Consider the following 18,504-nt stretch of genomic DNA (forward strand, 5'->3'; position numbering starts at 1 on the left):
TCATAAGCCTTGTTTTACATTTCATAGAACTTCAACAATGCCATTTTTTTTTCTATGGGCATTTATGAAGGCCTGATAGTTCTGCTGAATACAATTTGTCTACAATTTAAATGTAGAAATTATTTGTTCGGCACATCAATCTGATAAATTGGATAGATATGACATATATTCACTCGTAGTGTCATGGAGGAATTTTTTTTTCTTCCGTATAACTTATTCCTTACATGTATTCCATCTCATTTATCCAATCTTTTATAAGCTGTAGGCCGTTATAAATCTTTGGTATTCCTTCTTCATAATCTTTAATTTGGAAATCAGATGGAATAAAAAATATAGTACAGTGTATATTTGGCAGCTCATTTATAGTCAAAGAATTCTCTGCTGGAATTTTATTATTACCCCTCTTGAAAATATCAGAATTCTGTGGGATTGAATGAAGGGTAGCAGGCTCTAAATCATTCAGAAGAATCATGCAAATTGATTCGGAGTCATGATCTTGAATACCATTATTCGCACAATTACTTGTGATTGTGTAATTATGTGTTTCTATTTGAGAACCTCTCACGGGCTTAGGTTTAACAATATCATCATTGTGGCCCCCTCCCATCCAGATCGGGTCAAGCTGAATTTTGACAGCTTCTAAATGGGTAACTTGGGTCAGGCCGGTGGGGGCGGGCTTTTGAGAAACTCAAAAGGGGAATTGTTGGCATCCTACTCAGTCAACTTGGGTGTCAAAATGGCTTATATGGCTAAGCTTCTTTCTCTTTATCAGTGGGTTTATTATTGAAATGGATGCCTTAAATATAATTGATGTTTTAAGAGGTGTGGCTAAGGTTGGATAAAATAGAAGAGATGTTATACAAATGATTAGACACTTGTTAATGAATGTGTAGGAAGTGTCTTTTTGCCCCAACTATTGAGGAGGAAATCATGTTGCAGATAGGTTGGAAAGTGTGGGAAAATATACATAGGGGTTCCCAATTTGGGATGGCCCTTCATCTATCCCTGTGAAGGTATATGATATGATATGACTTGATAGTTCTAAAATTATGCATTAATGAAGACAATTGTTTAATGTTTCCTTTGTTTGGGTCTGGTTCCCATGGTTTTTGTATGAGTTGGTTTTCCTTTTGGGTGTTCAAGTTATTTTGGTATTCAATTTTCTTGGGTCTTTTCTTTCTAAAATTTTTGTGCAAAATTTACAATCACTAGAGCATGAGAAGCATGGCTAGGGATCCCAATTAGATTGAACTTGATGAATAGGGGGAGTATTAGAATGATAATTTACTTTGGAACAAAATTGATGGTGGATGGGTTGCTAAGTATATCAGAGGAATGGAGGGCTAAAATCCTGAGATCTCCAAGAAAATTGTCCAAAGTCTTGGTATGAAGGAAAGATTATAGTGGCTTGCATTTCATTGGTGATTACACCAAAGTCCATTTATGCTATTACTGGGCTGAAAATTGATGGTGTGAAGATTATGAGGAACATGAAAATGTCCTTCAAAGAGGCCCTGAAGCACTTTCTTGACCCTAGAGAGAAAGTTCCCATTGATATGTATTTTATGGCCAACAAAAATTAGATCAAAATACTAAAATATCTTTTCCTCTCTTGAATAAAGTCTCATGTATGTTGGGGTTGCAAGAAGATGATACGTTGACTCCAAGGTTCCTTTAGTATCAAGTCTTGACTGTGGATAAGGTCGGTGGTTGATGTAATTTGGTGATTATCACAAGGGGCTTTAGATGTGTTTAGGGAGTCATGATTTTTTATGGCACCCATAGAATAGATTCATTTCAAGCCATACTAGATGTGGGAGCTCTCTAAAGTTTTTGTAATGAAGTACTTTTATGGATTTTGACAAAAGATGCGAGAATAAAATGGGATAGGGTTTAGAAATTCCATTATAATCCTAAGGGAAGTGATGAAAAAAATAGTGTTACAGTGTAAAAATTACTCAATTTACCAAGCTCCATTTTGCCAAGTTATACTATAACTACACATGAATTGGTAATATCTTCAAGGGTTATGTGAAAGAGTTTCATACCACCACATATAGAATCATTAAGAACAATGTACATGAAAGATAGAAGTTAAACATATGCATGTTAGTGGTTCAAGCTACCTTTGCACTATGATTTAGAATCACCAAAATAACAAAAGTACGAATGAAAGAAATTCATCGAAATACCATCGTATTCTCCATTGCAGTCACAACACTTTAAATAAACTAAATTGAATCTAAGTGAAGGAATTTAAGAGAATGAGCAAGAAAAAAAACACATCAAGTATTCACCAAGCTTCAATTAAAAATCTATTATCTTAGTAGCTCATAGAAAGAACCTTTTAAAATCCTCCTTTTATATAGGTCTTTGATTAGAATAGATGGATTAGATGATCACAATAACCAATGGCCTATATCATGCCACATAAGACCTAATTAGGGTTTGGAGAAAGAAAATAAATCTACGTTAATGCAATAAGGAATCCACAACTATAGTGGGTGATAAATGATCACTATGGATGCTTATCCTGGAAGAAAGTGGGGTGTAATAAATGACTATGAAGCACACGCCCACTATGAAATAAATACATATATCCTCATTTTTATCTCTTGAAGGCATGAAACCAATCCAGGACCATCTCCAACTATTCTATGCTGACACTTGGCACTAGTTCTTTCTTGAATTCTAGAACTACAACAACTCTTTCTTATTTTCCCAAATCTTCCTCCCAATCTGGTAGCAAGTCCGAAGTGGTGTGCATGATATTTTAGAAGATGGAGAAGTTGTCAAAATCATCTGTTTCAAAAATATTTAGCTTAAAGAATTCCTCCAACTTGACTCTCAAATTATTCATTCTCATTTCATCTTCTACCAATCTCTATGATAATAAGAATGTAAATGTATTGGACACCCCCTTGTTGTTGTTGTCATGAATAGTTTCCATCGAGAAAATTCCTTGTTAAAACTCTCAAACATTTCCTTAGTTGTGATCACTATACTGTACAATCAAGAAAAATCATAGATAACTCATTCGACAATAACTCTACCATCGATCAATATTTGTTTTGGGGTATCCATTAGAATTTGGATATTGAAAATAATTTCATCTTGAAAATATGCTCATCTCCTCATGATTCTTCCATAAATTGGATCCTAGAGAGTATAACTGATAAACTGTTGTATGCATTTGCACTAATTCTTCCACATGTTTGAAGGATTCTTCTGAATTCTTTCAACCCACACCTTTGCACCTTAAGTATTCCACTTGATCCAATCAATATAATTTACTTCTTTTGATAAAAAACCAATCAAAGGGACAAATGATTGACCTTCCTCTCTTACTAGATGAGGAAATTTGTTAATGTAATGATGCAAGTCTTTAATTTCCCTTTTCTATTTCTGGTATCCTTTTTCTAGCTTCTTTAACCTATCTTTCAAAGTGTAAGTAGAGTCATCAAATTATTCTATGATTTTCTCATGGAAGGCATGACCAAGATTCATTTATGAGACATGGTACTCATCTAGAGCAATATGGTCCTTAACACTATCAACTATAAGAGTTGCAATACGCAAAATTCTAGAACTTGACTCTCCTCTAAAAACCTTAGTGAATCTTTTTGCTTTCCCTAGTTCTTTGCATTGGTTTTCTTAGTCCAAAATTTCTTGTAATTCAACTGCTCAATCAACTTCCTTTTGTTGACTCATTTGAATTCATTACTTTAACCATTTTGGAATGGATATGCTCCAGTCTCCCAAGATCACCAAATTTTCATTCTGAGCTACTTGAATATTGATCTCCTCTTCACCTCTTGAACTATCTATAGTCACTTTAGAAGATTTAACCTCAACACTTGGAATCTATATCACTAGTATAGGAGCTTCTTCCTTTTCTGGACTAGCTGCTAGCTCCATCATTTCTCACTATAAGATTGTGGTGAGAGTTTCCTCCATAGTTCTATCTTGATATCTTTCTCTTTGATTTTATACTTTAATCTATCATGTACTAGCCTAGCCAAATTTTATTCTCACTCAAAAAACCTTATGCTTGTCTCTATTTTGTTCCTTTCAAATGTTTCTATCTCTTAAACATTGGGAGTATGACTCAAAGAAGAGGGAACCTTTCTAGATTTCTTCTTCTTCTATTGAGGCTCTTGGACATCTATCTCACTCCTAGGACACTTTTATCAATATTCCACTTTCCATTCCTTGGTTTCTAGACCATATGTTGGATTCCCCTTTCTTCAATAGTTCCTTCAAATATTTTCCTTGGTCTTTCATCCCTAAGTGGTTAGTGTCCAATTAATTTATATATGAAAATCTATTTTCTATATAACTAGTTTAGTGAGTTTACACTAAATTCACAGCCTTGTAAAATATAAGATTGGATTTGAAAGAGTGTCCATATGGATGACATCTTTATTTTTCCAATCATATTGATGAATTGTTATTTCTAGATTGAATACATTTTGCATCACATTTGAATCCTCCTCAATTTGATTAAGAACTTGGAATATGTTGCATTCTCTTACAATTCTTAATGACAATCTTGAATATATCCTCTTCCTAATCTCATGCTCATTTGTAACATTTTCACAAAAATATTCAAGGTAAATTGTATGCCCAAGTACTTTTATCTCTCTACTTATGTGATATTTTTGTAGTAATCAAAATCAATTTTTTTTTGATAAAGTGGAAGACAAAACAAGTGAAGTTCATTTGATGATCTCTCTACCACCTTCAAACATGGACATGTCACATTTTTTCTTTCTCTAATTGAAATTGGGAACTACAATCCAAAATTCCTCTTTCCTTTATGAATCTTGTGATAGACCATGAGTTATTGAGTGAGCTTTAATACTTGACCATATTTTTTTTTTGGGTATCTCCAAACTTTGAATAGCTTCATGGAAAATCCCAAAGCTTAGATATATGAAAAGTTGGGAAATTGAATGAACCAAGCATCATAGTCATGAACCAACTTTATTGTGCCAAGAGGTAACAAAAGGTAATCACATATGCAACTTCTTTTGTAGGGTCATCACTATGTGCATAGAAAATACATCATTGAATCTTACATAATCACCCCTAGAATCTAAATTTAACTTTGGGTAGTATTAACAAACTTTCAAGTGTTAGGTTATGCTCCCAATTAGTCCTTTGCATCTTAGTCCATCATAATTAATTCTTTTTTTGCATCTTATTCCATCATTATTGATTATTTGTGCTAGCATGTAGATAACACAAGAGATCATGTAAAAATTTCTTGTGTATTATAGATTCATTAATTCTTCATTCGGGTTATCGTTTATGAGTCCAACCCAATCTATCCTATTACCTTCTTCTGCCACCTTCTCAATGAAATATCACATCCAAGATTCAAACTTTTGGGAATGGGGAACAAAAAAATAGTGACTAAGCATCATGATCATGTTTCTATATGCTTGCTACAAGTCAAACCATACCAGTTCCTTAGGAATCTTCAAATGATGTGATCTTATTCTTTTTCAATCAAATTTCTTGTTGATATTTTCTTTAGAGAATTGAAGTTTAATAGTGTAGACTCTAAGTGCTTGCTCCTATATTTTTGTCACCATTCTTGGGTATGAAGGAATCCAAAATACTTTGGATATTGATGCTGGAGAAAAATCTATGAGAAAAATTCATTCCAAATCCTTGATTGTTTTGTCCTTAAGACTGTAGTGTTTGACACATTCCAAAATCAACTCTAGATGTTGAAAGGTAGGAGGGAAAAAAAATACAACAAAAATTCCACTTGTTACAATTCTAGCAACGAAGTGCATAGGATGATGGTCATTGTATGCACACATTTTTTAATTGAATTCTTTCAAATAAAGGCCACTAAGGCTTGTATCACTAATTTTTTCTTACTTCAATTTTATTTTGATTTTGAGGTAGAATCCTCTCCTTTCATTCTTTATTAATTTCCCTTACATTTATCCTATTCCCTGGAGTTATGTCATTCTTCCTTCCTACAACACATAAAATGTTTGTATTTAAGAATATAGAAAAAGCACAAAAGAAAAATAATAATTCCTACAAAAGATGAAGATTTTGGAACATTGTCAAGATTTCTAGATTCTTCTCCTTAGAATTCACTTTTCACACTTTTCTCAAGAAACTTGCAAATTTCTCCAACTCACTTAAAAAGTTCCTTTCTGATTAACTTCAAAATCCTCCATTCACAATTTGCAAGAAAATTTCTTCTTTCTTTCCTCAAGGATTTAACTTCCCACTTTCTTAAAAAGAACCTAAAATTCCCTTTCTCACAAGCCTTCTAAATTTTACTTTTTCCTTCCTCAATTCAATCTACAAACTTCTATGTGAGAATAAATGAATGAATGGCTTTCTTGTAAAATCCATGTTTCAAAAAACCTCAAACTAAATTTGTAGGCTTATATTGGGCAACTTCTTTACTTAGTCACCAAAATTCCAATTTTTGTGTCACTCGTCACCTTTTCTCCTATTTTCAAAAAATTTTCCATTTTGATGCTCTTAGCTTCATGATGAAGATATGTCTTAATACATCCAAATTTTTTTTTGGATTTGATTAATCAAATATTAATGAAAAATCAATACGTAAATCCAAACAAAAACACTTATGTTCTTCCAAAGCCATTTCTCAATTTTCTCAAATTTGAATGCTTTAGTTCAAACATTTCATCCTTGAAGAATTTCTACATTTATTCTTGACCATTTTTTTTACAATTTTTGACATTTCCAAAACTTTCACAAGATTTATTCATTTATTTTTCCAAATTCTCAATTTCTTCCCATTTGAATTTCATAACTTTTGTTCTTCATAATTTTCACAATGTTTTAGATTCTTCAAAATTTTCAAGTATCTAGGCATTTTCAAATTTCAAAAATTTCCATGTTTTCAAACTTTTTCAAAATTTCAAATTTTCTCAAACTTTAAAAAAATTCTGCAACTCATAATAATGCATCTTAGCCATGATGTCTAGGCAGGAAATTTTTTTGTCTAGGGACTTTATCCCTTGAACGAATTCTATGATACCACAAAAAAAGGGGGGGTTTTTTTAAAAAAAAGGTCAAAATCATTAATAAAATCCATAACTATTCAAAAAATGTGCTTGAATATGTCAATAGAATGAGTTTTTGTGGGGGTTGGTAGATTCTCATTATGTAGAGAATCCACAAGACATGAAAAAAATATGCTCCAGATTGTGTCGGCAACACAATTGGTGACCATGGATTTCCATCCATAGGAGAAATTCCTTGATTTCCTAGGGATTGTGCTCTAAGGAGTGTGAAGAGTAAAATTTTGAAGGGCATCATGGAATTTATCCATGCCAAATGAAATCCTTGATGAGAGTAAATGTGCACTCCATGAATATGGGAGAACAAGGTTTTTAGGACGTTAGGGATTTTGTTGACGAATTCTTTTCACAGGCATCATTAATATAGATGCTCTATTTTATTGGTCCCTCGATGGACTATTTTTGACTTTGCTCCAAAAAATAATAGAATATATTATAGAATTGGGTGAGAAAACCAAAAGTGATGCCATAAATGATGTTCATGCACAGAAGAGGAAAATGACATTCGAATAAAAAAAGACCAATCTTGCTAGGATTTTTCTAAAAGGCATTTTTAATTAGAATGGGTGGAAAAAGTTCTCATTCATTGAACTAGTGCCAAATTTAATTGATGGTGAGCCTCCTATAGAATGCAGATGTAAGATTTGCAAAGAGATAACAAAGAAGGAGAAGAGGTTGTAGTTTAAACTTGATACCATAGAAAAACATGTCAATAAAGTTTACAAAAAGGAAACTATTAATAGAGTTGAAAAATCCATGATAACTTGGAAAATCAAGGACAACTATCTACATATCAAGATTGTTGATTTATACAAGTTACATGAGAAATTATTAGAGAAGCATTCTATAGTAAAATATTCTATTGAAGATTTTCTTGGGAAAGAAATGAGAGTTTAAAATATGGGAAAAGTTGTTTAGTTAAGTGCCATATTTTATATTTTGAGTAGAGGGTGTCCTATAATGGACTACCTTTCAATTATTATTTTATTGCACTTTTTTAAAGTTTGAAACTATCTGAATAGTCACCGGTCAGTAAACAAAAGATGGGAATGGGTTAGTTGTCTTGCACAGGTTGAAAAAAAAGTTATGAAGACAAAAATAAAATAATAAAATTTCATTGCATTGTCTCTAGATGGAGTTACAACAATTGATGATACTTCTTGAGTGTGCATGCATATATATACTATAAATGACTTTTTTCATCAATCCTTTCCATTATCTATTGCTAAATTGAATTGTAGTGTGAAAGCCAAAAAATTATATGATTTATTAATGGGTACTCAAATTGATTGTGGAGCTGTGGATAACATGGAGATTTCCAAACATTGGTGTGTGTTGGAGCATATCGAGCTTTGGTTATGCAAGGTCATAAAGGTGGTCTTTTCAAAATGATCTAGAATGATTTGGCACCCTACGTTATTCTCGTTCACTTCATGGCCCAATGAATGAATCTAGCTTTTGCAATTGTCAATGATTTTGGTTGTGTTCATAAAGTAGAATCTTTAATCAAAGAGATTTACCAATACTTTTTTCGAACTCCAAAATGAGTCTAGTAATTTCAACACATTGCTCAAGGACTTACTAATATGAGAAAGCTTCTTAAAGATAATGATATTAGATAGATATCCTTAGATGGACTAGCACGCTGAGTATTCTTTGAATATCCATCATTTCTTGGACTAATCTACTCTATGCAAGATAGATTCCCTTAGCTATATTCAAGCCTAACTAATGTTAAGATAGTCTTAACTTTAGCAGTTATTCTCCCCCTGCTACAAGACATGAGAAATATTATGAAAAAGGTTCAACAAATAGCTATGTATATTGAAAAATATAATAAGTTGTGAAAAATGAAATGTAATAGCCTAGATACTCTATACCAATTACAACTATTAGATGAATCAAAGCTTGCAAAGTAGATTGAAATCATAGATTTAAAAAATCCCAAGGAGCTTTTTACATATTGGTGCAAACCATGAGGTATGTGCCAAGGTACATGGAGTTGACATACCAATGTAGTACCATGCCTGTGTCAACTCCAAGTCCAACCCCAAAGAATTAGGAAGTGACGTAGAATCAAAATTAGATATAGATTCCCTCCAAAGGATTTTCTCGAAGAAATGTCTATTTATTTCCTAAATATTGGTCTCTAAACTATCTAAGTGATTTTTGAAGAAAGATGATGACTTTGATTAAGTATTTTTACAAAACTAAAATAATCAATGGAGTGACTATAAATGTAATTTTAGACAAATCTCAACTGAAGGATCAATCATATTCTTTTGCAAACATAATGAGGGAACAAGATGATCTTATGGAGAATCCAAATGAATAGGGAGCAATGAAAAAGCTTTAGAAAAAACTTGGGCCAAAGAAATTAGTAGAGAGAGCTAATACCAGAATATTTCAAGCTTATTGATTTATGTTTGATAATGATATTGGATTCAGTGAAGAATGAGAGAGTTTTTAGTACCTTGGACTTCCTAAAGTCAAAGGTTAGAAACAAATTAGACAAAAATTTGGATAATTTTTTGAGGCTCTATAATTCTAGGTATAAGGTAGATAGCTTCCCTTATGATAGGGCTCTCAACATTTGTAGAAACAAATGTCAAAGAAGAGGGTTGGCCAATATTTCAAACCCAAGTGTTGGTGGTACAGGTAGTGATAGTAATAGTGGTAGTGGTTCATGTCCTAATATTGGAAGCAATGACAATGAATTTGACTTTGACATGCATACTTATAATGAATATGAAGAAAACACAATGAACAATCAAATTTTATATGAAATGAATGAGGAGGATTTTGATGACATTCATGTTGAGCCGCTCTAACCGAAGTGGCAACTATAATAACTCCCCAAGTTCTAACTTATCTATAGGTCAAGTAGCAGGCTAATAGCTTTGGCCTTACCAATTTCAATTCAATTTAATTTATGTGCTCTGGTCTTATCAATTTCTAAGACTCTATATACTATCCTACCATAGATGCTTAATTTTTTTAAAATATGTTGAGATTTTCATTAAAACTAGTTTTAACTTTTAGAGTCTACACATGTTGAGATTTTCATTGATTCTATTTTTTTTACATGTTGATATTTTCATTGATTGTATTTTTTAAACATGTCAAGATTTTCATTTATTCTAGTTTTTATACAATTTAAATTTGAGATTTCATTCATTCTACTTTTTAGACATTTTTAGATTTTCATTGATTCTAGTTTCTTTAAGAAATTGTAACGTAATGCATTTTATAGAATAAAATTTCTTTAAATAAATCAAAGTGTAACATACTACATTAACAATTACAAATAATCATACAAATATAAAGCCTAGTGAAGTAGAATATTAAAATCCTTTGCAAATGAATCAATGACTCCAAATTCTCTTTTACAAATACAAGGGACCAACAATTGCTATAGGTCAATTTGTAATTATATATATAATTATATTAGTACTACATTATGTGTGTACAATCGCATTGCCACATTTTCAATTGTACAATTTTTTCAAGTAGGAGTAAGGAAAATATTTCCATCTGGTCAATGTAATACTGGTAGGCCTAGCTATCCAACTATCCTAATATGATGGTTCTTGATTCTTATAAAAATTACCATTAAAAAAAGTTAAAATTAAATCAAAAAATTAAAATTAAAGATCAAAAAGTAACAAAAAAATTATATTACTATCACTTACTAAGTTGTTACTTGTTAGTGCTGTGAGTAACACTAACAGATTGAGTAGATGATCCAACTCCAATGATGTACTTTAGGGTGCTCGATTTTGCATCACTTGGAAGCTCTATTTTTTTAGGTTGTACATAAATAGCTGTAACCTTGTTAGCATTAAATACTTTGAAGATATTTTTTTATATCAATCAAATAATTTATCTATAAATGCATTCATTGTTGATAGTGGTTTGATGCAACTTGCAATTCCTTCTAGAGTGGTTTCCTTAGACAACTTTCCTAAATTAGAGTTCCTGATGTTGCATAATTATTTCATATAATCATCTTTTCCAATTAATTTATCATCTGAGTCAACAAGACTTGGTAATCCAACATTTATCAAGTGAAGTATGTTGTAATTCATCTTCATCAAGTCTCTGGAAGTAGATTTCATAGTTTCATCTATTTCCATTAATTTTTCACAATTTTGATAGACAAATAAGACCAGTACAGAGGTATTGCAATGGTTGTTTATTCCTTGGTTTTCCAAATTGTTGTCATTGAATCTTTGTACTTTATTCAAAATCTATTTTCAATATTTTTTAAGGAAGTAGTGAAGATACTTTTTCTATCCTCAACATTTTAAAAAGAATTTCAGAGACATCTCTAATATTGCTATTTAAATCAAGCCATTCAAACAAGCTATCACTATTTTGCATTAGTTTCTCCCAATTTTCTGATTTGATAAGCTTAACTGTGTTTACTATAGTATCCTTAACATGATGGTCTTCGAATGATGTAATTATATTTTGTGCAATTGCATTCTCCATCTTTTTCTTCAATTCAGATATCTCAATTTCACTCTTTTTCCATATTTTCTTTACTTTCCCCTATCAATTAGTTGCTCTCTTCCTCTTATCCTCCAATACCTTCTTCAAATCTTGGATTTTCTTTGCAATAGTTCTCTTTTTTCTTCTCATCCTTGATTTCCCCTTTCAAATCATAGATTTTCTTCACAATAGACTCCTTTTTTTGTGTTTTCCAATTCCTTCTTAAAATCATGGAGTTTGTTTGCACTATGAGTAGACTCCTCTTTCTTCATATTCTCTAATTCCTTCTTCAAATCAAGGATTTTCTTTGTAGTTGAATCCTCTTTTTTATTCACATTCTCTAATTCCTTCTTCATATGGTGGATTGTGTTATTATTTGCAGTTGCACTAAACTCCATTGTTTTCACATTCTCTGATTCCTTCTTCAAATCAAGAATTTTATTTGCAGCTGACTTCTTTTTTTTCTTCACATTCTCCAATTGCTTCTTCAAATTGTGGATTGTATTTTCACTAGATTCCTCTTTTTTCTTCTTGTTCCCCAATTTCTTCTAAAAATTAAGAATAATTCTTTTATTAGAATCCTCATTTTTCATTTCATTCTCCAATGCCATCTTCAAATTAGATATTGTATTTTTAGTAAATGAGTAATTTTTTCTTTCATTCTCTAGATTCAATCTTCAAATATTATTTTCCTTGACAAAAGAGTTCATGTTAGTTTTCAATTTATTGTTTACTTGTGCACTACTCTCTATAGACTTGAACAACTATGTAGTAGAAGCTTTTTCATTCTCAAATCTTATTTTGTACTCATCTAATTCTTTGGTCAGATTTTTCAGTTGCTCATTCATATTTTCATGTTAGACAATTCCCTTTGTAGAAGAAGATTTTTAAATCTTGCATTGCAATTCTTTGAACCTATTGTCTTCTACTTTCTCCTTTGCCTTCACATTATCAAGGTGTACCTGGAACTTTTCTATTTACTTTGCAAGCCTTTTGTTTTCCCTCTCCACTTTCAAAAGTGTAGACCAGACCATTTTTTTGCTCTCTTTTGATATATTGATTTTGTCAATATTTTCACTTTTTCCAAATCTATTTGAAGACAGTTTACTTGTACATCACTACAATTTATTAGATTTTTTTGTGGATTATTATATCTATCTAGGGGCATAACAACCATGAAGTTCATAATTTTAGTGTTTGGACCATATCTTTGAAATATACAGTTACTATATCCCTGATATTCATCAACTGCATCACTTTTCAAAGTCTTTATCATTTTCCTATTTCTTTTTCTTGTCTAATCAAACTTTGTTGCAAAGTCATCTACACTAAAATATGGGCTTGCTGACACAATTGAGTGTTTGCAAGGTGAATTATCAACTTTATTGTTGTATTCTCCTCCAACACCAATTATGATTACTTCACCTACAATTATATTTTGAAGATTGCCAACAACCTGAAGATGACTCGTTCCAAATCCTCGTGTATTAGGACTAATTTTAGGGTTTTGTCTAGAAGCTACTGGTGAATACATTGGTGAAGTAACCATTGACATTTCTTGCATTTTAATTATCATAATTTTTTTTCTTTTTTCACAAGGTTCACCTGTGATAGTGCCTATACAACTGCCAGTGGGATCAACTACAATTGGATTTGAAGATTTAACAAATTTTGTCTTGGGACGATCTCTAGAAGTAGAAGTATGTTTTTTTCCCTTTGTAGATGAATCAGAGGCTATGACTCTGATATATGTGCAATGTTGTAATTTTGGATGACTATTCTTGAATTGAAATATTATTCTCTATTGCATGTTCCTCTATCTCTTTCTTAATGTCATCCCACAAAATTTAAGTATGTTAGAGGCTTTAATTTGTGTGACTCTTATATATGTACAATGTGGTAATTTGGGATAAAAATTATTGCATTGAAATATTATTCTCTATTGCATGTTTCTCCATCTCTTTCTTAACCTCATCCCACAAATCTTTGTTTTAAAACTTTTCTACAAATGGTATCTCATGATGTTGATATTTTCTTGCAGATTTACCATTGGCAACAGGTCTTCTTTTTATTATGTTCAGTGGATCATAATTCTAGTGAATAACAAAATCAAAGATAAAAAAAATTACCAATTCATTTGCCACTACGAAAGCCTTTCTCTCAAATGTGAGACCTCCAATTGTGAAAGACAAGGAAGGAAGTATCATTTTCTTTTGCTTTCCACTAAAAAGTTCATCTGCACTCTCCATCTGCCATTCACATTGTACTCAAAAAACCTTTTTTGTAACATGCATTGGAGGTTTTCAGGATTCAACCATTGAGCTATAAAACCTTAACACAATGTAGTCTTCCATAAAGAACCAGTCGACCAATTGAATTTGACTTCCCAATTGAGTACAATATTTGCAAGACATAGGAAATCTAAGCATCAAAGTACCTATTATTTTTTAGTAAATAGGTGCCAAAAAGAAGTGTACAAAATGGTTGTAGCTATTTTTTTTACTAGTCATTCTCATTGTATGTCTCCACTCATATATTCATGAGACTTGGAGTCTCTGATTTCCTCTAGGTTTCCTCATCAAACTTATAGATCTCAATATCAAGCTTGTTGTTCTCAGTCTCAAATATTGGGTGATGCTTTGCTAAAAGAATGTAGAACAAGTAACTTGTGAACCTAAATATCTTCATCTTTCCTGTAGTTATACTTTGTTTAATCATTAGTAATTATTCTTTATTAGATTCGACAATGTGCTAAACATAATTATATCTTACTTCTACCTTCTCAATTAACTGACCTTGATAATGGATATTATAAATCACTTCAAGAATGATGCCCCCACTTCCTTGCTACCATCCATTCGCAGAAAAAATAACAACATAGAAATAGTATTATGAACCCATGACACAAAAATATCATACTAATAAGAAGGATTGGTCTATCTCTAGTATAACAGTAACACTCGTATGATCATTAGATGGCTCTGAGTTTATTAAACCCTTAATATATGAATCTTGAAAAAATCTATCTAGTTTATCATAAGCATGTGCTAGTTTATCCAACTCGGGTAGAAGTACAAAGTTGTGTCACCTTTCAGGTTGACTTATAAGAATGACTAAATTTTAGTATTTCTATCTAAAAATCAATTTTGTTCAAAATATGATCTTTGATAAATTTATTTTAGCTAAGTTATATATGGTCTCACACTTTTCCAATTGGAAATGTCTATTAAATGTATGTTTTATACTAGTTAGTATCCAATTACTAAAGAAATGCAATTATTACGGAAAATTGACATTCTAATAACTCTTACTATTTGTTATGATATTTTTTAAATAACATATAAACAATAGTTTATAGAGCTCAAACTCAATAATATTCTCATATAGAGTTCATAGTGTTTTAATTAGATATAGTATATTATAATTTAAAAATTCTACAAGTACATATTTTAACACTCAAAAAGATGTTGATTTTGAGAAAGAAAAAATACTAAATCATATTTTAAAAAATTTAAAAATTAATGATGTTCTAGAGGAGAGAGTCCTCTTTTAGAATCTTTAATTTTTCTTTTGGTTGGAATATATTTATTTTGAAAAATGTGGTGAGAGATGAAAACTATCAATTTGAATAAGTTGAAATTTGAATCATTATTAAAGTGAAAATAAATGTCTAACACAATTTTTATTTTTTATTGTTCTACATACATATGTTATCTATAACATAATCTGAGATTAAAAGGAAATAATTTTATTTCTATGTACTTTTGTGGTGTGAACTAAACCCCTAATTTTTAGTGTTTTTTAGCAACAAAAATTTATCTTTAAAAAGTTATAAAATATATAATTTCTTATTCCAAATAATTAGTTAAAATTATAATCCTAAACTTCATCCATTTCTACACATTTCATTAGTTTAATTCATTTTCAAATTCTAAATAATAATGCCATTTTTATATCATTAAAGGTGAAAAACTATACTTTTGTTAGCCTTTTCCTTTGTAATTGGGTGACATAGGTTTGTGCTTTTACCCACTCAATGTACTCATTCAAGCTTTTTGGTTTAAACCCTAGCCCTAGGTCTAATAGAGTGAAAAATTCACTCTTAGTTATGGATAAAGTTTTCTCCTAAGTGTTTTGGTTTAAAATTTTCTTTGTATTTTTATCATAATTCTAAGTGCATAGCATTAAAATTTCAAGTCAAGGAAATACTTTAGGTACACAGAGGTTTGATAATCCACTAACCAAAATAGCTAGTTTATTTGTATGTGCACCAAGACTTTTGTTTTATTTGAAATAATTTCTCCCCTTATGTGGATCTTTCCACTTATTAAACAATGAATTTCTAATTCCCATGATTCCCAAATCTCCATGGATAACAGGATAAAAATATCATGATATTCATCGGTGAAATCTAGGCCTTGATGTACTTTCCCGAGTTTTATAATGTCTTTCTTTTCCTTTTTGCTTGCACTTGTACTTGAGGATTTTGACTTTGTTTTGCCCATATCTGTTATTAATTATTACACAAAATTCTTCTTCAAGCCCTAATCAAAAATTATAAAGTGTAAACCTAAGAAAGTAAGATTTCTATTGCTCCAATTGCACTACAAAAATAATTAAAAATTTGAAATACCCAGGATCAAGATTTGAGATTCTATAATACTGGTTCTAGTAGATACTAAGATAATTAGAGATGTCTTGTGGTAGTCAAGTTTCAGACATTCAGTCTTCAAAATAGAAAATAGAATTTAGACATAGTCTTTGAAAACTCTATAATATCGAACTCTCAAGAACATTGAACTTTATAGTCTAAAAATATAAAGTAAAAGTTTAATAGTTAAAAGTTAAAACATAAGCAATTAATGGTTTAAATTACTATACTTTGTACAATGTACATAATTATAATAATAAAAAGTAATAATTAATTACATAATACAATTGAAATTTTGAATTTTGTACATTTTAAATATATTAAATAATAAAAATTGAATTTAATAAACGATGACCCCTACCCAATATGATTTTAGGGTCAATTTGTGGAATATTATTGTTGTTGTCAAGAGTCATCTGAAATCATGACACTTGTCATGGACATGTCTCCTTGACACATCACGATTTCGAATTTTTCTTGACAACATCGATAGCATTCCCTATATTTATTGAGAATTCATCTTGGGCCATCGATCTTTCTTTTACTTAATAGTTGGGATTAACTAATAAAAAGGACTAAAAATAATAACAGACACTTAATTGAGCATTGCAATGACTAGGCACATGCCATGATTCTAGAAGAATCTAGGCACATGGGAAAACATTCCCCAAATTGATCCAAAATTCATCTCGGGTTGTTGATCTTTCTTTTAATCAATAGTTGGACATAACTATAAAAAAGAATCTTGGACTACAAGTGTCATGATTTCAAGTAGAAATAGAATTTAACTTTGATCTTTTGAAATTTGGCCTGAAATAGATTTGTGATCATTGATCTATCATTAATTGAACAATCTAGATCAATTTGTTAAACCTTTCACATAAAAAATATTAAGTTATATTTTTTTCTTATTGTTGCAAATTGCAAATTGAAATTTAAATCACAATTACAAAAGGCAGTAACCAGTTGCACACATTTTAAATAAATGATTTAGCTATATAACATACAAATTATTTGAATTTCTTAACAATTTTCAAAATCTTTGATTTGAATTAGAATAAAATTAAACATGTAAAATTAATAAAATATCAAAATTTAAAAATATAATATTATAATTGGTAAATTGTAATCATTCATTAATCAATAATTGCTTGATAATGATAATTTAATAATCATAGTATTTTTACTCAATTAAAAATAATTTAGATTATAATTAATATTTACTAAATTGCTTAGATTTGATAATAATAACTTAATATAAATTTTAATAACTATGACATTTTTCATTTAATTCAAAATATGATAAAAAAATTTAAAAATATTATGGTGATCATGATATTTAAATAAATTTAGATCAAAAAATTGGAAGTAATGAATTAATAAATTAATATTCAATATTTTATATGAACATTTATATATAAGTTTATAATTTGAATTTTTTTATTTGCAAATAAAAATTTAATATTATTTATACAATTTAAATTGCATGATTCATGATTTATGACTCATAATGTTACTATAGCATAAGTTTAACTTTAATAAACTATTTTATAATTTATTTAATATTTTGAAATAAATTAATAGTAGTTAAAACTATTATATCTATTAATTACAAAATTACAAATCACAATAATTAATGATAATTATTATATAACTTGTATGGCCCTAGCCCCTACATTCATATATTATCAAAATTTATAGGTTTTGAAATTTATAGGCCATACATATGTACATATTACAACTTTTCAATTGAACAATTTTTTACTATAAATCATTAATCAAACATGAAACCATAAAGAGATTGTTGAAACCCTTTTGTTTGTTTCTAACTTTATAACAATTAATTTTCAATAATAGAAACATAGACTTACATTTCAACAATCCATTGACAAGCCAAAAATAGAGTCTTAGACTAATAGGAACAATGAATTGAGAAGCCACAAAAATTTATTTCCATTGATTATATTTTTGATTGTACAATGTATAGATTCATACCATAGATATTTAAAATAACTGATTAAATCAGCTTGATTTTACTATTTCATAATTTACATTATAGGGCAAGGCCCAATCTGAAGTAACTACTTATCATTTTTATCAAAAAATAAATCTTAAATGCATTTTTTTCCCAAAGGGCAAGGGTCAAGGAAATATGGAGCAAGGAATATGGAACATTAATAGGCTGAGGGATTGAAGCCTTCAATCAAAAATCTCTTCAAGTCCCTCCATGAGGAATTTCTTGGAGATGATAATTTCACTAAACTCATGCAACTA

General features: G+C 30.1%; 1 pseudogene; it reads right to left on the bottom strand.

Annotated features, from left to right (window-relative positions):
- Positions 1-220: 220 nt before the first annotated feature.
- LOC149551110 (transcription factor MYB1-like) overlaps positions 221-18,504 on the bottom strand; it is a 47,978-nt pseudogene continuing 29,694 nt past the window's right edge.

The sequence above is a fragment of the Cupressus sempervirens genome, chromosome 6, assembly GCF_028749045.1.
Source record: "Cupressus sempervirens isolate cs-2001-9-10 chromosome 6, ASM2874904v1, whole genome shotgun sequence".
In the NCBI taxonomy this organism is placed as follows: domain Eukaryota; kingdom Viridiplantae; phylum Streptophyta; class Pinopsida; order Cupressales; family Cupressaceae; genus Cupressus; species Cupressus sempervirens.